Source organism: Protopterus annectens, chromosome 1.part1 (genome assembly GCF_019279795.1).
Source record: "Protopterus annectens isolate FY-2018-M chromosome 1.part1, PAN1.0, whole genome shotgun sequence".
NCBI lineage: Eukaryota > Metazoa > Chordata > Ceratodontiformes > Protopteridae > Protopterus > Protopterus annectens.
Window position 1 is genome coordinate 1564183802 of NC_056726.1, and position 21313 is coordinate 1564205114.

Here is a 21313-nt window from a genome sequence, read left to right on the forward strand (position 1 = left end):
GCAAGCTTGTCTGTGTAGGAACTTCAGTAAAATTGGAAATAATTTGCCTAGGCAGCAGATGTTTCCCCCATTCTGATAGGCTATGTACATTATTGCAATGCTTTTATAAATGTTTGTAATCATGTCACATAATCAGTGGGTGACAGATTATTACTGTGTCTGTGCAGTTCTGTTACATTACCTGAACTGGACCACAGTTGTCTTGGTATCTTTTGTTTACCTGTTTGATGCAGGCATGAGTGGGTTGCTTGTTATAACTCTACTTTCGGATGATGGCTTGACACTTCGTTGCACCTGTCAAGCACACACCATGGTATCACGCATCAAGACTAGAGGGACACACATGGCCCCCTGCTCGCCATGTCTTTTTTTTGACATTTGTAGACTTAAGATATTGGTCCTAGCATGTCTTATAGAAAAGTTTCCAGGTTGATGCATAAGAAGCCTAAACTCTGTTAAGCTTTGTTGCTGTCATCAGATCATTAGGTCAGTTTTTGCCTGTACTGCCTGGGTAAGTTCATAGGTTCATAGGTTCATACTAGGCTATCTGCCCTAGGGCATTTATAAGCCTAGCCAGAGTGAGTTTGGCTTTCGCCACCCATTTTAAATTAATTTTGCTATGCCTTTTTTTGAGGTTAGTATACTGTGCCTCTGTCTAACAGTGACACAGAAGTGATAGCCGGGGTAAACCTACAATCTCCCATCCACTCATCAAGATTCCTCTTGAAGAGAGTCAATGTGGGACTCTGCCTAACCTGGACTGGGATTTTATTCCAGAGTGAAGGGAGCCTCTGGGTTATGAATCTGTCCCTCCAGCATGTCCTATTTATTTCAGTGCTGAGGTTCAAGTCTCTCGAGCGCGTAGCTCGATGGGATTTGGATTTTCTGAGGTGCAGCATGTCCATTAATTCTGGGTTGGACATGGCTTTATACGTCAGGCACAGATCACCTCTGAGCAGGCGGTATGCCACTGAGTAGAGCTGGAGTTTCTTTAACCGGGCAGCATATGGCATCTGTTTGAGCCCTTTGATCCTCTTGGTGAGGTACTTTTGGGGTCTTTCCAGTTGCTGCAGGTGTCTGGTAAGGTACATCCCAAAAGGGGCATTGTACTCAATTATGGGCCTGATGAGGGATGAGTAAAGAGGTACTATGACCTCCCCTGATCTAGATGTGAATCCCTTCATGATTAGGTGGGCTATATAAAATGTTTTCTAACCACTTTGGCCACGTGGTTGTCAAATGAGAGATTGCTATCAACTTGGGTCCCCAGGTCCCTAATGACTTCTTCTGTACTTAATGGATTACCACCTATGTGGTAATTTGTGGCACTTTGTTTTGCCAAAGGGGATGACTATACACTTTTGGCATTTAGCTTGAGGCCATGGCTCTGGCACCAGTTGTCTGTTTCTATGAGGCCCTTTTGGAGGATGCTTGTGTCGGCTGGAGAGTTGATTATGGCGCCCAGTTTGCAGTCATCTGCGAACTTGGTCAGCCACAGTCCTTCTGTGTTGGCCTGTACCGCCGAGAAATATATACCGAACAAGAGAGGTCCCAGGACTGAGCCTTGTGGGACGCCACTTGTAACTGGTTTGGAGTCTGACATGGCTCCAGCAATTCTAACCATGTGGGTTCTGTCCTTGAGCCAGTTTGCAACCCATCTAGTGACATAGGGGTTTATATTTAAGCTGGTGAGCTTATCTATAATGCCCGAGTGGGGTATTGTATCGAAGGCTTTTGTATCGAAGGCTTTTGCGAGGTCCAGGTAGGCTGTGTGGACCACCTTCCCCTTGTCAATGGCCTTGGTGACTGTTTCAAAGAAATCGACCAGGTTTAAGAGGCAGGATCTGCCCTTAACAAAGCCAAACTGGGTAGGATCCAGTGTCTGTAGGTCCCCAATATCTTTATTTATGAGGTCCATGATGATCCTTTCCATAGCTTTGCAGACCAAGCTAGTCAGGCTTATGGGGCGATAGTTTCCAGGATCCGTTGAGGCACCACCTTTGTGGAGAGGGACCACTGTTGCTGTACGCCACTCTTTGGGTACATATCCTGTAGTAAGGCTAAGATTGAACAGCAGTAGTTTTATGTTTGGGTTTAGCTCTTGGAGTTCATGTAGGACGCAGCCCAGGACACCATCTGGTCCCATTGATGCTGTGTTATTTGCTTTGGAGAGGGCGGCTCTTACCTGAGCATCTGAGATGTCAGGGGGGCAGCACTCTGTTGGGATAGATATTTGCCCTTTTGGTGGGGAGAGGGGGGAGAAGTTTGCACTGAACCTGTCAGCTAGGATGTTGGCAATGTCTGTGGGCTCGGTGTATTTTTTGTCATTTTGGACTAATTCTGAGCATATCTGGGAATTCCCACCCAGGTTCCTAACATAACTAAAGAAAGCCTTGTGATTATCCTTAGTGTCCTGTGCAATTTTTCTCTCGAAGCTGGCCTTAGACGATTTTATGAGTGCCCGTAGTTTTTTGCTAATACTGATCAGAGATGCCTTCCCTTTTTGGGATTTTGCTCTATCATGTAGTAGCTTCCTCCTTCTATTGTATAGTTTGTTTATGGCTGGGGTCCACCAGACAGGACGTCTGCCTTTGGAGGATTGGGTCTTGGTTTTATTTGGACTAGACTAGACTGATGGAATGCTTGGAGTTACACAACATTAAGATATATCACATGTCCTAGGGATTCATCTCTGTCTTCCAGGTGAGAGATGTACGACTAGTTGGATGCCGGTCCCTTTATTAACAGAATGGTAGGCATCACAGGGATTGTACTAATGACTCTTCTGTTAGTTTGTCTGCTAAACTGTTCTTCAGTGTTGCCATTTTACTTATGACAAGATAAACATCAAGTTTGTCACATCTCCTTTGCACTGGCTTTGGCTAAAGCAATCTCTGTCAAAGTCTACCAGCCTGGTGGTGTCCACCTTTTAAGTAACTCCAAGCATTCCATCAGCTAGGGAGGGATTATCTTTGATTCCTCATCAGCCGATGACCAAGAAGAGGTCAGGAGGAATGTTTTTTCAGCTACCAGTGTGGAAAATGCTACAAGAGCTTTAAACATGGTGTGTTGCACCCTGCAGTCAACCTTTACGATCAGTCTTCTCATGCAGATTAGGCCCTGCAGCCTCCTTTACTCATGTCTGATGCATGTTTTTCTCTTACCTCTCAATGTCCTTGCTTTCCTGCTGAGAATTAAGGAGGGTTCTTCAACCCCTCCCACAGCTGATAGCCCCATGTTTGTGCCTGCGTTAGTAAATCTGAGTACTCTGTTCAAAGCAGTGGATAAGTGAGACTCTGTTCAAAGCAGTGAATAAGTGAGACCATGGGCGCGTTGTAGTTCATTCTTGGGGAATAGTCTGATGCCAGAGTATATCATCTGGCAACATCCATGATGCTGCCTTCCCTAACCCTGGGAGCTAATTACCTGCTCCAAGCTTGTACGTGTCCCACAGTTTGTACTGGTGCTAGTTGTAAAAGGATGTTTCCCACGCCGTCTGAGTTATTCTGAGTAGCACAGTAAGGGGGGGGGGGTGAGGTCCTTGTCCTTGAGACAGACAAAAATGATGATGTGCGTCACCTCTCTGTATCTGTTCTTTTGATCAGCTCGTCGTTTGGATTGAGGAGCAGGTTCATGAGGTCCTCCTTGGACTGATGTTTGGTTTCTTTGACTTTTCCCTAAAAGAGACTTAACCAGTATATAGGGAGGAAAGATGATCCCTGGGGTTATTCCCTCTATGGATTCTATCTCCAAGGATGCAGTTATTCTAAAAGGGATGGACCCAGACTGGATTTTTCAGCTCAAAAGAAGGCATATGACCTCTGTATATCCCGTGAGAAGAGGAATGCCATCATTTTACACATCCTGAAGTAAACTAAAAAATAACCTTTTTAATCAAGGAAAAGTCCCTGAGACCATTGTGACTTACTACCATGCTGCTGGAAAAAGAGAGTGTTGATGTTATGAATAGGTCAGGCAAAGAATGTTTTTTTATCTTCAACTTCCTTAGTCTAAGAGTTATATTCGGCTCCCTATTGAAATGTCGGCACTCAAAACGTCAAATGCTGACTCCACAATTAAAAAGACAAAAATCCAGGGAAGAGCAAATTTATATACCAAGTCAGAGATCACCATCCCTCAGAGAGAAGTGAATATTCTGGGAAATGGCTATCTAGGACTAAGTATATGTAAGTCCTCTTTTCTGGCCATTCAGTCTAGGTGTTTTAGGACTCACTTTAGCACATCTCAACATTTCAAATAGTTACTGTTATAGTCCTGTATTCTCTGTCTCACGTAGTTGAGTTCCATTCCTTTCTTGCTGACCAGGCAGTGGAAAAGCTGTTCTGATCTACAGTGTAGCTCACTCTTGAGCTACGCTATGGTACCAGTATCAGAGATCTGTCTCTGCTGGGATGACTAGCTCAGACTGTGCTTCTGTAAGGAAGAGATGATGGAGACTCTTCTGGATGCCCCTCTCCAAGGGAGTTCTTTCCTTTTATGGACAAGATTTTCAACATATGATCCAAGGCCCAAGGTTTATATTCTTCCTTTAAGCCAGCCCAGCACATAAAGAAGCAAGTATTGAACACCATAAGGGGTTTATCTGATGCCCCCCAAGCCACATCTTCATCCTTTACGTCAGCCTGGTACACAAAGAAAGAGTTCTGCCCAGAGAGAGAAAAAGGTGAGAGAGAAGTACAAACAAGGGCTGTCTCCCAAAGTCCTCCTGCAAAGTCTGTGAAGTAAGCTTTGTAGTGCACTTTCTCATCTGTCCAAACCTACCCGTCAGGGCCTGGTTGCAAATGGGTATTTGTTGGGGCTCTTAAAATTTCCTTTTCAAAAGCCTTGCTGAAAAATCATTCAGTTTTGTCTTCAGTGTCTGTGAACCTTACAGGAGAGTTTTTTTAGTCTGCTATTGGTCAGCATAATTTTTAATATAAGGTGCTGCGTTTCGCTTGTTGTCTGCCCCATAAGTGTTTGTTCCCATCCCTAGTGATGGAGACTTTATATTTGAATTTTCCCAGTAGACACACAAACCAACAAACAAATGCACAAGTAAATAAATAACCAACCAACCAGCCTTCAGTGCTCTCCATCAAGGCACTTCATGGTAGTGGCCTTTTTTCTGGACTTTTCCATGGATGTCCTTCAAGGATGCATCTGCAGTCCTTACAAATGGGTTGTCCTGTCGTCAGGCAGCCCTTCGGTCGGCCGGATTCCAAAGTCTGGGTCTGGCCTCGGCTGGTGTCGCACTTCACCCGACGTCACAGCTGCAGTTCTTCGGGTATAAAGGCATCAGCCGACGCCATTTTCCTCAGTCTTTCTTGCCGGGTGGCGCCCGAAGCAGAAGCTGTTCGCAAGTGCCGGTCGGTCAGAACCAGAGATTACTACTACCGAATACTTCTACTACTACCGAAGACTTCTAAAAGCTAAGTACCCGTTGGGGACTCTTTCTTGCCTCAGCCGATGTCAGAAAAAGTGAATAACTGTTTAACTTGTGGGAAACAAATACCTCATAAAGATTTCCACTCTTACTGCTTACCTTGTTTAGGCCCAGACCACGACGTAGCAGCTTGTCTAGCCTGTGCTTCTTTTAACCGACGGACGCTTAGATGTCGGTCGGAATTTGCTGAGGAGTTTTTCGGCTCCGCTTTTGCTTACATTATGCCGTCGGATCCTCCGACTACGCAAATATCTAAAAAACGCAAGGAAAAGGACCGACACTCGCGGTCCGCGGTTTCGGCCGAAACCGCGGTTAAGCCAACCGTGAGTGTCTCGGTTTCGGCTGAAACCAAACTCGCGGTTGTTCCTTCAGCCGAAAGCTTACCTCCTACCGAGGCCTCATCCAACCTGGTGGAATTGGCTACTGAAATCCCACCTGCTCTTGCAGGTTCCCAGGATTTATCTGATACTATCCCCTTGGATATTTCAACCCCTGCACGTGGAGCTGCTAGGCCACCTGCAGCCATGTCGATTAAGGCCTTTGCCAGGGCTAAAGCAGCTAAATCTACCAAAACTGTGCCTGCTAAGACCCCCTCTTACAGGCCTAGCTCTAGTTCACAAATGCTTAGTCTAGCAGAGGATCTCATTTCTTTGATCCGGGGATCCCAACCTCACCCAGACAGGGCTTCTCACCCACCTCCAGAGAAGAGGCCTAGAGCAGAGCCCCCTGAGCCAGTTTCTACAGATGACTCCTCTGATGATTCAGATAATTCAAACCCTCCAGAGGGTCCTTTCTCCCCTTATGAAGACTCTGATGCTGAAGAGTCCATTCCTTCTGCCTCTCCGCCTGAGGAATTTTCCTTTGGGGAAACCTTGCATGCTATGAGGGAACAATTTCAGTGGCAGGGCCAGGATTTTTCAGACTCTAGAAAAGGCTTAGAACCTTTCTGCATTTACCACAGCATAGGCCTTTAGCCATCCCTCCAGTTCTGACTGTTGTGGATGATGCATTTAATGATGCTTGTACTGCTCCTGATTCACTTCCTCCGCCCCTGCTAAGCCCGATAGGTACTACAGGGTCCCGGACACACATTATCATTTGTATAAGGCTCCTTTTGCAGATCCCGAAACTATCTCCCAGGGACCTAAGGCGGTAGCAGCTACCTCTGCCAAAAAAACCCTCCCCTCTGAAAGGGAATCCAGGGCCTTAGAGAGATGGGGTAAAAAAGTTTACACTTCTGCTACTCTTTCAGCTAGGGCCTTGAACTGTCAATTCCACATGATCCAGTATCAAGAATTTATGTTAGACCAATTAACTAAACAGCTGTCCTCAGATGAACCATTAGATAAAAAATCTGTTCAGGAAATGGTACATAACATTCAGCAGGTCAGCAATCATTCCTTAAAATGCGGCTATGATGCACTGGAGGCTTCCTTTAGATCAGCCATGACTGGCACAGTGATCAGAAGACATGCATGGTTAAAAGAGCAGGCCTTACCAGACCATGTCAAATCAAAGCTACTAGATGCTCCCATGGACAAGATCAATTTGTTTGGCTCTCCTGCACAACAGGTGCTGAAGAAGATGGAAGAGAAGGCAAAATCGGTCCAGACAGTCAAAGATTTCTTACAGGTCCAAACTCCAAGGTTTAGCAGGAATTGGCCCTCCAAGAATTGGTCCTTTCCAGACACCTCCAGAGCTCAGAGAGGCAGGAATAGGCGCTCAAGAGGCAGAGGTCAATCCAGAGGTGCCTACAGGGGACGTCAGTGGCAGGCTAACAACCAGCGAGGTACAGCCACAGATACAGCCACCACCACTACTACAGGACAATCACAGTGACTTGGCTCTGGCACTGCCTACCAGGGAACAACTAGAAGCACCCTTAGGCGGGAAACTAGCCTTATTTTCAGTAAACTGGCATTACATCACAGGAGACAAGTGGATTTTGCAGACAATAGACCAAGGTTACAGGTTTCACTTCCATACTCTACCAAAGAAGAGAGGAATGCCAAACCTTCCTCCAAATCAAAAGGCAGAAGCTCTAAAACAAATAACTCACTTACTAAGGATGAGAGCTGTAGAAAAGGTACCATCTATGGAGCAAGGACAAGGATTTTACTCCAGGCTCTTCCTGGTACCAAGAAAAGAAAACCAATGGAGACCTATTCTCGATCTGTCCGCTTTAAACACATACCTCATTGTCCCAAAATTCAAAATGCTGACCCTACAGCAACTTCTTCCCATATTGGGCAAGGAGTCTTGGCTGGTAACTCTAGATCTTAAGGAGGCATACCTGCACGTCCCCATACGACCAAATTGCAGAAGATACCTCAGATTTCTTGCAGGATCAGAGCATTATCAATTCTCAGCATTGCCCTTTGGCTTATCTACTGTGCCCAGAGTGTTCACGAAATGCCTGGCATCAGTAATTGCTCATTGCAGGCTTCAGGGAATCCAAATCTACCCTTACCTGGACGACTGCCTGTTGCAAGCAGACAACAAAAACAAGCTAGCAGAAGACTTGAAAAGGGTCATTTATCTACTGCAAGCTCTGGGATACACAGTCAATATAAAAAAGTCAAGGCTGATACCATCCCAAAGGATAACCTTTTTGGGTGCAGAACTGGACACACCAAAACAAATGGCATTCCTAACAGTAGAAAAACAGGAGCAACTACCTCTCTACTTCTTGGCATTAACAAAGAAGGACCAGCTAACAGCAAGAAAAGTCCTGCAAGCCTTGGGGTTCATGGCATCCTGCATAATATTGGTTCCACATGCCAGACTGCATATGAGAAAGTTACAGTGGTACCTAAGGAATTTATGGTCTCAGCACAAGCACAGCCTAGAAACCCAAATTCCAATAATCCCATGCCTGAAGCAAGAATTCCAATGGTGGGCTCAGGCCTGTCAGTCAAACAAAGGACTGCCCTTCCACAGCACTCAACCAAGCCAGACCATCACAACGGACGCCTCAGACCTCGGTTGGGGGGCACACATGCTGGACAAGTGCATACAAGGCTTATGGACTCAAGACCAACTGCACCTACACATAAATCAAAAGGAAATGCTGGCAGTAAAACTGGCAATTCAGACATTCAGACCACTTCTTCGACAAGGTCAACTGTTGATAAGGACAGACAACACCACAGTTATGTGGTACATCAACAAACAGGGAGGCACACATTCGTACCCTCTATGCCGGATGGCAATGGACCTCTGGAATGTGGCCCTGAGCTTCAACATACAGTTACAAGCAATTTTTGTGCCAGGAAAAGAAAACATTCTGGCAGACATACTAAGCAGAACTACCACGGATGCCCACGAATGGATGCTGCATCCGGACATCTTCAAAACCATTACAAGAAAATGGGGACTACCAGAAATAGACTTATTTGCATCCCCACGCAATCACCAACTGAAGAAATTCTGCACAAGGACATACCACCCACTTGCTTGGAAAGTGGACTCCCTATCTTTCAGTTGGAAAAACCTGACAGCATATGCATTCCCACCACTTCCTTTGATGCACAAGGTGCTTCTGAAGATCAAAGAGGACCGTCCAAGGATCATTCTGATAGCTCCAGACTGGCCAAGGCAACATTGGTACCCATTACTGAGGAGCATGTCTCGGGAACAAATATGGCCTCTACCCCTAGTTCCCTTACTGTTAACACAGAACAACTACAACACCCTGCATCCAAACCTGAAAACACTGCAGCTGACTGCCTGGAACATTGCATAACACCAAATAACCCAAATTTATCCCAAAGAGTTAAAGACATTATCTTGGAGGCTCGCAGACCCTCAACAAGAAAAAATTATTCAGCAAAATGGAAAAGATATCACATTTGGAGTACTGCAAAAGGAGAAAATGTGTCACTGGTAAACATAGCCAACATCCTGGAATACTTGGCAGAGCTCTTCCACAACGGCCTGTCCTATTCTTCGATTAAGATTCATGCATCAGCTATTTCAGCAGAATACAACTTGGATCCTCCAGTCTTCTCACATCCTCTGCTCAGGCAGTTTCTGAGAGGAATGTAAAATGTAAAACCACCTAGGAAGCCACCATTGCCAGCATGGGACTTGAACTTTGTGCTAGAAAAGTTGACACTCCTCCTTTCGAACCAGCAGCAACAGCAGAATTACAATACTTATCATGGAAAACTGCCTTCCTGCTTGCAATCACTTCAGCAAGAAGGGTATCTGAGCTACAGGCATTAATGGCAGTACAGCCCTTCCTGATCTTCCATCAAGATAGTGTCCATGAGAACAAAGCCTACTTTTATGCCAAAGGTGGTCTCCAGGGTATCTTTAAATCAAGCTATCCACCTACCTACATTCTTCCCCAACCCACAGAACAGGGGAGAAAGACTTTTGCATACCTTGGATGTACATAGACAGTTACGCTACTACCTGGACAGGACCAAGAGCAATAGAAAAACTGACCAGCTACTGGTAGCATATGCAACAGGAATGGAAGGAAAAGCAATTTCAAAACAGACAATCTCTAAGTGGATAGGAAATTGCATTAGATTTTGTTACTCCTACCATGGGAAGAAAACTCCAGAAAACATCAGGCCTCACTCTACAAGGGCTACAGCCACTACCACAGCTTTTCTACATGGAGTGGCTACCAAAGACATTTTAGAGGCTGCTACTTGGAGCTCCGTGCATACATTTGCCAAGCATTATAATTTACCTTTATACTCCAGATCCCGAGCAGGTTTTGCCACTGCTGTTTTGCAAGGGATCTTAACTACACCATAATCTTATTTCTCCTCCTCCCCCAGTTTGGCTGTGGTATTCTACCCATTTGTAAGGACTGCAGATGCATCCTTGAAGGACATAGTACAGTTTTGTACCTACCATAAATGTAGATGTCCGATAGGCATGCATCTGCAGTCAGGATTACCCACCCTCCTTCCCCTCTGTGGTACTCCTAGGGTATTTTCCCATCTTGTAGCTGGCTGGGGGAATCTATTATGGTGTATTTGTTTGTATATATGTACATACATGCTTATTTTTTGTTTGCTCTCTACTATTTGGAACCATTTGCATTTATCCAAATTTAGCCTTCCTAGAGGGCACCTGGCATCTGGGGCAAGAAACACTGAGGAAAATGGCGTCGGCTGATGCCTTTATACCCGAAGAACTGCAGCTGTGACGTCGGGTGAAGTGCGACACCAGCCGAGGCCAGACCCAGACTTTGGAATCTGGCCGACCGAAGGGCTGCCTGACGACAGGACAACCCATTTGTAAGGACTGCAGATGCATGCCTATCGAACATCTACATTTATGGTAGGTACAAAACTGTACTTTATGAGCTCTGGGAAGCCTTTTGTAACCCTTGTACAAAAGATTTCTTTCATAAGGTAGACTTTCTGCAGTGCTGGCCAGTCTACCCCATAAAGAGGTCCTAGAAATTACCGGCTTTGGCTTCGTAGATTAGAAAAAAATTGGTATGTTGAGGCTGTTACTGTTGGGGCTTAATGATGGCCACGGTCTTCACCATTCTGTGTTAGCCTGACTTGGAAAGAAAGGTGCTTCATGGGCCTCTGAGGTGTCTTTGTACAGTCCCTTTACACTGCCTTGATTTTATTCTTGGTATGCAGTTGCTTAAGTGATAATATCCCTTGAATTTCCATCTTCACTGCCAGGATGTCAGAAGTTTGGTACAGCCCAGGTTTGCTATAGCCAAACAATTTCGTAAGGCTTTTTTTTTTTTTTGCTTTAATCAGTTCTTTAAAGAATCCTCCCCTTCCTTGAAACTGAACTTTATTACTGAACGTCTTGTTCACATACTTATTTTGAACCAGCATGTTTGCTGCAATTTTAACTTAATTTCTTAAAAGGCACTGCTTTTTGTAGCCATTACACCTGCCCACAGGATATCAGCGTTACAGAATATAATTGCTGGGAGGTTTACATTGCCTTTCACAAGGACTGTTTCCTTCAAGATCAAACAAGGACTGTGTTTCCTCCAAGAATACACAGTGTTTGGAACAATGATGTCTTCTAATGTTGGGATCCGTTTTACCCTGCCTTAATATCAAATTTTCTCTTTTTTTAACTAGATGCATAGAGATAAGATGTGCCTGTGTTTTCTCCACCTTTGAAGGTTTTGTGTGCTGAAGGCTGGTTATTTAAGTATTTATTTATCTGTCTGTCTATCCATGTATCTCTCTATCTTTGTTTACAGAGAAAATCCGACCGGCTAATACCCATTTTCATTGGAGGCCCAGGGGGGAAAGCTCCATTTGTTTACATTACATTATACTTGGGTCCAGTTAAACACAAAGTAGTTACATTTCTATTTGCATTTATGCACATACAGTAGTTACATTTATACATTCTAAGATTTTACAGAGATAGATGTTACTAAAAAGAAAGCAGATGTGCAACTTATTGGATTGTACAGGCAGCAATTGTGTATAAAGATTGTTGTGTCATTTCAGTGAGAGGTTGAGAGCATTCGTTTAAGGAGAGTATTTGGAGAGGATTGTATGATGACCTGAAAGTCTGAACCTGGTGATGAGCATTTTCAGGATCAGGAATGGTTAAGTTGTTGTTTAAGCAGTAGTTTAAAACTATTGAGTTTGTTGGAGAGTTTTATTTCTGTGGAGATAATATTCCAGAGTTTAGCTACATATTGGAGTAAAGAGTCTCCTGCAACATTATTTGACTTATTTGTGAGTCGTAAGAATTTGTTACTAGAACAGAGTTCCCGTGCTGGACAGTAGGGCAGTAATATGTTTTTTAGTGCAGGTAAATTCACTGGATAATGATGGTTCACAAAGAGCAAATAAGAGTGATCCTCCTGATGCCATCTTTGGTCAGACAGATTTGGTTACAGACACAGCATCTTAACTTTGACATTGTCATGTTTCATACTTTATATTGAAAATCATTTTTTTATTAAGTAGTGTATGAAGAAAATGAAAACACTGCCATCTGTGTTAGCATGTCTGGCAGGAGATTTATGTATATTTTCAGATTAACTTGCATTGTATGCCAACTTGTCTAATTAGTTTTTTAAATGTTGATTATTTCCCTGTTTACACAGAATGTTCAAAGAATCTGTCAGTATTTTGATACATTTCTAATTGTGTATGTTTGAGAGGGACATTTTAAACTACTGTGGAGAATCAGCTGAACAGTGAGTGATGTCATGCGAATGTTCCTGGTTGCTTAAGTGATTATTTAAACAGCTGATTGACAGGAAAATAACTTTTTCAAACAGCTGACTGTTATTTTTTTTTAAATTAGACAGTTGAGATTGCAGTTAGAAGTGATTCATGGGTTCATAGGTAGGTACAAGACTATCTGCCCTAGGGCATTTATAAGCCTAGCCAGAATGTGTTGGCTTTCGCCTCCTTTTTAGACTAGATTCCTCAACCTCTGTCCAGCAGGGCCATAGAAGTGATCCCAGGAGCAAATTTACGATTTCCCATCCACTCATCAAGATTTCTCTTGAAGAGGGTCAGCGAGGGGCTCTGCCTAACATGGACTGGGATTCTATTCCAGAGCACGGGAAACCTTTGGGATCTGCATCTATCCCTCCAGCATGTCCTGTTTATTGTTGTGCTAAGGTTTAAGTCCCTGGAGCGTGTAGCTCTAATGGATCTGGTTTTCTTGAGGTGGAGCATGTCCAACAATTCCGGGTTAGACATGGCCTTGTATGTCAGGCAGAGATCACCTCTGAGTAGGCGGTAAGCAACTGAGTAGAGCTGGAGTTTCTTTAGTCGAGCTGCATAGGGCATCTGTTTGAGGCCTACGATCCTCTTGGTGAGGTATTTTTAAGGTCTCTCCAGCTGTTGCAGGTGTCTGGTAAGGTACATCCCAAATGGGGCATTGTACGCAATTGTGGGCCTGATGAGCGATGAGTAGAGGGGCACGATAACCGCTCTAGACCTAGATGTGAATCCTTTCGTGATTAGGTGCCTATATAGAAGGTTTTTGTAACCACTTTTGCAATGTGATTGTCAAAGGAGAGGTTACTATCTACTTGGGTCCCCAGATCCCTGATTACTTCTTCCGTAATTAGTGGATTACCTCCTATATGGTAGTTTGTGGGCACTTTGTTTTTCCCAAAGGGGATGACTATGCATTTTTTACATTTAGCTTGAGGCCATGGTTCTGACACCAGGTATCAGTCTCCGTAAGGCCATTCTGGAGGATGCTTGTGTCAGCTGGAGAGTCAATTATGAATCCCAGTTTGCAATCATCTGCGAACTTGGTGAGCCACAGTCCTCCCATGTTTGCCTGTACCTCAGATAAGTATATACCGAACAAGAGGTGTCCCAGGACTGATCCCTGTGGGACGCCACTTGTAACTGGTTTAGAGTCAGACATGGCTCCCAGAGTGGGGTATTGTGTCTAAGGCCTTTGCGAGGTCTAGATAGGCTGTGTGGACTACCTTTCCCTCATCTAAGGCTTTGGTAACTATTTCGAAGAAGTCAACTAGGTTTAAGAGGCAAGATCTGCCCTTAACAAAGCCAAATTGGGTGGGGTCCAGTGTTTGGAGGTTCCCAATGTCTTTGTTTATGAGATCCATGATGATATGCTCCATAGCCTTGCAGACCAGGCTAGTCAGGCTTATAGGGTGATAGTTCCCTGGATCTGTTGTGGCGCCACCTTTGTGGAGTGGGATCACTGTTGCTGTACACCATTCTTTGGGTACATAGCCTGTGGTAAGGCTAAGTTGGAACAGTGAATTCATGTGAGGGTTTAATTCATTTTGGAGCTCGTGTAAGACTCAGCCCGGGATACCATCTGATCCCATTGATGCTGTGTTTTTTTTACTTTGGAGAGGGCTGCTTTCACCTATGTGTCTGTAATGTCTGGGGGACTGCATTCTTCTGGGATAGATACAGGCCCTTTTGGGGGGGGGATGGGGGGAGGTGAAGTTTGCACTGAACTTGTCCACCAGGATGTTGGCAATGTCTGTGGGTTCAGTGTATTTTGTGCCATTTTGCACCAGCTCAGAGCAGATCTGCGAGCTGCCACCGAGATTTTTGACGTAGCTAAAGAACGCCTTGTGATTATCTTTCGAGACTTTGGCGATTTTTCTTTCAAAACTGTCCTTTGATGATTTTATGAAGGATCGAAGTTTCTTGCTAGTACTGATCAAGGATGCCTTCCCTTTTGGGGATTTTGCCTTGTCATGTAATAGTTTCCACCTTCTGTTGTGTAGCTTATTTATGGCTGGGGTCCACCAGACTGGTCTCCTGTTCTTGGAGGAGTGAGTCTTGGTTTTACTTGGGATGGCACGATCCATGCTTTCCTGTAGGTGCTCATAGAGTGCATTTGTAAAGGATTCTGCGGTTTGGGTAGCATTTTCCTTTAGCCCGGGGGCTTTGAAACTTTCCACCTCGGTCTTGAGAAGTGTGAAGTTTGCTTTTGAGAAATTTTTCACAGTGGTTTCCTTGGCTGGGGGTGAGGTCGGGATGTAGATGTCCATTGTGATAAGTTTATGGTCTGATCTTACCAACGAGGGATTTACCTCAGGTGTGGAACATTGAGCCCCCATGTTGGTGATGACCAATTCCAGTATGTTGTCCCCTCTTGTGGGAGTGTTGACCAATTGTTCCATGGCATTTGAGTTTATAAACTCCAGGAACCTTTGGGCAAAAGAGTTGGGACTTGAGTAGTTTTCCCAGTCAGTGTTTGGGTAGTTGAAATCCCCCAATATCATGGTGTTTGGTGAGACCTTCATATTCTCCAGTGTTCTCAGGAATGCCGCGTGGGGATCCTGAGACAAGGTGGGTGATCTGTAGCAGGCTATGAACTGAAAAACAGTTTTATCTACTGTTAGTTGCACATGGATGGTCTCTGCTGCTTCATGCACTGCCACTAACCTGGAGGTGTGGGTATCCTTGATGAAAATGGATACTCCCCCGCCTTTAGTATTCCTGTCCGAGTTCTGGGGCTGAAAGGAATGGTATGAGTTGAATCCTGGTAGTGATGGGGTGCTCTCTGGAGCCTTGAACCAAGTTTCTGTTACTGCACAGATATCTATTTTCTCCATACTGAGGAGTGCCTCGAGTGTGTGCATCTTGAGGTTTAGACTTCTGGCATTGAGTAGCATTACCCTTAGTTTTTTGTTTCTGGTATTGTCTATGGAGGTGGGTTTGTTTTTTGAGCCTTGCCTAAAAAAGGCTCTATGGGGGTGGCAAGAGCCTTAGCCAGTATTAGAAAGCCTAAGGGTGACAGGTGCAAGCCGTCCCTGGTGAAGCAACGTGGCTTGTCTAGCATGTCATCCCAGGCTGACAGACACTGGATCCCCTTTGAATGACACCAATAGCTTAGCCAATTGTTAAATTTGATCATTTTGTCTTTATACTGCGGCATCATTCTTGGTGAGGGCAATATGCTACTCAGGGTCAGGGTCATACCGGCCTGGGCTACATGATCAGAGAGCTCCTCTGTCTCTTTTCATGTAGTCCAGGGAGGTACGTCTCAGGTCATTCACACCAACATGGACAATGAAAGAGTCATATTTGTACCTGCTGTGGAGTGACCTGAGTGCCTGTGTTATGTGGCAGATCCTGGCTCCCGACAGACAGCTTACAGTGACCCTCTCCTTGTTCAGTCTGGTGAGTGGGACGTCAGTGTGCCTGACAATAGAGTCTCCAATTAGTAGCGTATCAGGTGTGTTATTTAGCCTTGGGGCTGCGACTGTGTGGCACACTGACTTCGTGAAGTATGTGATCCGTGTAAGTTGTTGTGGGGTAGCGGTTGCTTGGGTGTCTGCTTTGGAGGTCTCTGCTGCTATGGCAGATTTTTATTTAGAGCCTCTGAGTATGTTTTTGTGAGTTTGTGTCTTGTTAGCTGGTGCGTTTGGTCTATGTGAGACTGGTAGTGTGGTGCGAGTGGTTTCCTTCTCCTCCTGACTGTGCCAGTCCTGGGTTGAGAGAGCTCGGCCTCCAGTTTGGCTGTATAGTTGCATCTCTCACAAATATTTGAGTTTGTTGGAAGAAGGAGAGGGTTGTCTGTGTACGTAAGGCAATTGTAACATTGCCTCAAGATTCCCAAATTGATCAGCTGGGCTGGAGAGTATACCTGAAACTGATGAGCAGTTAGTCAAGTGCTGAGCAGGTTTGTCAAGTACAGCAGATGTTTTTCGTGTTTCACTGTTGCAGTTATTACATTTGGGTAATCTGGCAGGTTGCCCTCAGTCGGCCTGAATAACAAAGTCTTGGGCCCTGTGTCTGTTGCTGTCTCTTCTTCCATGACGTCAGGTCGTCAGGGATATAAAACATGCAGCTGACACCATTTTCATCAGTCTTTCTTGCCACGCAGTGCTTGAAGCAGAAGCAGTTCGCAAGTGCCGGACGGCCGACTCCTGAAATTTTCGTTTTCGAGTTTCAGAACCGAAGTCTTCAACCTAAAGCTAAGTACCCTGTTGGGGAAACTTTTTCTTGCTCCTTACCGATGTCAGTAAAAGTTAATAATTGTATTACTTGTGGGAAGCAAATACCTCATAAGGATTTTCATTTGTACTGTATTCCTTGCCTAGGCCCTAATCACAACGTGCTTTGCTGTCGGTTTTGTGCTAAGTTCAACCAACGCACTATTAAGTGTTGGTATATTTTTGCATCTAAATATTTTGGCTCAAGATTTAACTATCCAGAAATGTCATCGGTTAGCAATCAGACTACCAGAATTCACAAAAAACGCAAAGAAAAAGACAGAGACAAACCGTCGAGGTCCAAAACCGACGACGAAGCTTCTCCTAAGCCAGTCGCTGGTTCACCGGTACTCAGTGAGAGGCTTTCGCAGCCCCTGATGCGTGCTACTTTTGATTCGCAGGCCTCCGCCGAGACCTGTTCGGAGTATGGTATGCCGTGAGATACTTTCAATATTGAACCCACGGATGTTTCTCCCTTAGATGGGTCCGGAGCCGCTGAGCAGGCATCGGCTTCTGAGGGTGTTTTCAGGCCTAAAGATTTGTATATTAAACAGACGCCATCTTCAAAACCTAGGCCAAAAAACAAATTCTATTTCTAAAAAACCGACGCATGGGCCACGTGCTCAGGCCCTATGCCTGAAAAACAAATGATCGAAATGGCTGAGGGTTTAATTACCATGATCAGGTGTTCCCAACCACCCCCCCCCCCCGATACGAGGCCTAGGCAAGACACTGATTATGAATCTTCAGATCAGGTTTCCATTTCTTCTGATTCCTTTTCTGATCAGGAATTATCTATTCCACCTTAAGAGGATTCTCATGCAGAAGAATCCATCCCTTCTGCTTCTCCTCCTGAGGATTTTTCTTTTGGAGAAACTTTGCATACCTTAAGGGAACATTTTCATTGGGAGAGTCAGGATTTTTCAGAATCCAAAAAGAGGCTTAGGGATTTCCTTCTTCTTCCTCAGCATAGGCCTTTGGCTGTACCTCCAGTTCTAGACATTGTTGATGATGTTTTCTCAGAATCCAGCATGGCTCCTGATTCCCTGCCTCCGGCTCCTAGTAAGCCAGACAGATATTACAGGGTTCCTGACTCCCACAGATTTCTTTTTAAAAACCCTACTGCTGATCCTGAAACAATTTCTCATGGTCCCAAGGGTGTTAAGGCTTCTACTGCTAAAAATCCTACCCCTTCTGATAGAGACTCCAGGGCGCTGGATAGATGGGGTAAAAAGGTTTACACATCTGTATCCCTGGCAATCAGGGCTTTAGACTGTCAATTTCATATGCTTAAATATCAGCAGCATGTCATGGGCTTACTGAAACAGAAAATTATGTTGATTTCTGACTGTGTGGAAAATAGAGTTACAGGATTTATTGCATTCAGCTGAACAAGTTGGAAAGCATACTTTGCAATATGGTTTTGATTCCTTGGAGGCCTCTTGCAGGGCCGCCGTAACTGGATCTCTGTGATAAGAAGGCATGGTTGGCTCAAGGAGCAAAATCTGTCTGATCATGTTAAAGCAAAATTATTGGATGATCCTTTACAACAGGACAGTCTATTTGGTAATAAGGCAGAAGAATGTTTGAAAAAGATGGAAGACAAAGCTAAATCTATGCAAACTGTAAAAGATTTCCTACAAGTGCAGCCACCCAGGTTCAGTAGGCACTGGCCTACTAAGAAATGGTCCTTTCCAGTACCCAACAGAGCCGCTCAGGTCAAACCCAGACACTCCAAAGGCTCCAGGTTTCAGTCACAAGGAGCTTACAGAACGAAGCAATGGGGGGTGCCTCCACCTCCAAATCTGGAAGTAGCCAGGCACCCCCTATGGTAAACCGTCTCAATGACTTTCCTCTGCCATTTCCAAGCGCTTATCTTTTGTCAGCCTCTTTGGGGGGAAAACTAGCACTTCATGCACAAAATTGGCATCTAATTACCCAGGACAAGTGGGTTTTAAGTATAGTATCCCAGAGATAAAGATTTCATTTCCACATGTTGCCAATTCCAAACGGATGGCCAGGTCTGCCTCCAAATCACTGGGCAGAGACCCAGAAACAAGTTATGTCCCTCATGGATATGGAGGCTATTCAACCAGTACCAGAAAAGGAAAAAGGACAAGGTATTTATTCATGACTTTTCCTGGTACCCAGAAAAGACCAATCATGGCGTCCAATTCTGGACTTGTCCATTCTAAATACTTTCCTCGACATTCCAGAATTCAGGATGCTGACTATACAACAGTTAACTGCCTATGCTAGGCAAGGATGCTTGGTTGGTAACTCTAGACTTAAGAGGCTTACCTGCATATCCCAATCAGGGAATCTTGCAGAAGATACCTCCACTTCAAAACAGGCTATTTGCATTACCAGTTCTCTGCACTGCCCTTTGGCTTATCTACTGCACCCAGGGTCTTCACAAAGTGCCTGGAACCAGTAATTGCATTTGCAGACAAAGAAACATTCAAATTTATCCTTATCTGGATGATTGTCTAATTCAGGCAGAAAACAAGGACACTCTTCTACAGCATCTAGCATTTGTAAAAAGGCTTCTGACTTGCTTAGGGTACACCATAAATGAAAAGAAATCACAACTGGTACCCTCTCAAATAATTGCATTCCTGGGTGCAAGCTTGAATATAACTGCCCAGATGGCTTACAAAACGCCAGACAAACAAATTCAATTGATGACATACAACAAGTGGCCGCAAAAACCCAGCTATCTGCAAGATTCTGCAGGCCATGGGGTTCATGGCTTCCTGCATTCTAATAATTCCATATGCAAGACTGCATATGAGGAAACTTCAATGGTACCTAAAAAACTTATGGAGTCAACATTGTCACAGCCTGGAAACAATGATTCCTATCATTCCTTGCCTGCAACAGGAGTATAAGGGACTGTCATTCATTCCACCCCCTGCCACCCAAACCCTGACTAAAGATGCATCAGATTATGCTTGGGGGGCCCATCTGGCAGGGAGATGCATTCAGGGTGAATGGAGCCCAAATCAAATGCACCTACATATCAACCAGAAAGAAATGCTAGCTGTACAGAATACTCTGACAGCCTTCAAGGACTTTCTTTATCCAGGACAACTACTGATAAAGACGGAAAACACCACAGTTATGTGGTACATAAACAAGCAGGGGGTACCCATTCCTACCCCCTTTGCAGACTAGCCATGGCTTTGTGGAACACAGCCTTGACTTACCAAATACATCTACAAGCTCAGTTCCTGTCAGGAAAGCAAAATACTCTGGCAGACGAACTAATCAGAAATCTTATGGACCTACACGAATGGAAACTGGATCCACAAATCTTCAGCTTGTTGACATGAACATGGGGGAGCCCAGACATAGATCTTTTTGCCTCTCCCCAAAACTATCAGTTGGACAAATTCTGCACAAGAATTCATCACAAAAAAGCTTGGAAAGTGGATGCTCTCTATGCCTTTCCCCCTCTGCCTCTGCTCTCCAAGGTTTTACTAAAAGTCAGACAGGAAAAAACGAAAATGAATCTGATTGCTCCAGACTGGCCTCGTCAACGCTGGTGCCCGCTCCTAAGCAATATGTCACACCTTCCTCCATGGTACCTGCCTCAGACACTTTATCTACTGTCTCAGCAGAACTATCAAATTCTGCACACTCTGCTCCAAACTCTGAATCTTGCAGCATGGCTAATCTACTAATTTCACCAGTTACATCTCTCAGTAAACCTGTGATGGATGTCATTTTGGAGGCTAGAAGGCCTAGTACTAGAAAATCTTATACTGATAAATGGAAAAGATTATGTGCCTACAACCAAGCACAAGGAATAAACACAGCAATGTCCAATATTCCTCAGATTCTGCAATATTTAACTGAGATGCTTCATAAGGGCCTATCTATTTCTTCTATAAAAATCCATGCCTCTGCCATTTCGGCTCATTACAACACAGAGCCTCCTCTCTTTTCTTATCCACTGCTAAAGCAATACCTCAGAGGGGCCAAAAATTTGAGACCTCCCAGGAGAGCACCAACTCCTGCTTGGGACCTCAACTTTGTGCTGAAAAAACTCACCCTTCCTCCTTTTGAGCCAGCTGCTACTGCAGACATAAAATTTCTCTCTTGGAAGACTGCCTTTCTTTTAGCAGTCACTTCAGCTAGAAGGATTTCAGAACTACTGGCTCTTATGGCAGTGGAGCACTCAGGATCAATCCATCCTTTATGCCTAAGGTGGTATCCAGTGTGGCTCTTAATCAGACCATTCATCTGCCAACCTTTTTCCCAAATCCACAGAACAAGGGGGAGTGGATTCTGCATTCATTGGATGTACACAGACAACTAAGATTCTACTTAAACAGGACAAAATCTCTAAGAAAATCTGAGCAATTACTGGTGGCATTTGCTGCAGGGACAGAGGGAAAGGCTATTTCAAAGCAGACTATTTCAAAATGGATAAGCCATTGTATTCATTT

General features: G+C 44.5%; 1 protein-coding gene across 1 annotated transcript in view; it reads left to right on the forward strand.

Annotated features, from left to right (window-relative positions):
• Positions 1-21313, forward strand: part of NIPAL3 (NIPA like domain containing 3) — a 750101-nt gene that overhangs the window by 480505 nt on the left and 248283 nt on the right. The window lies entirely within an intron of this gene.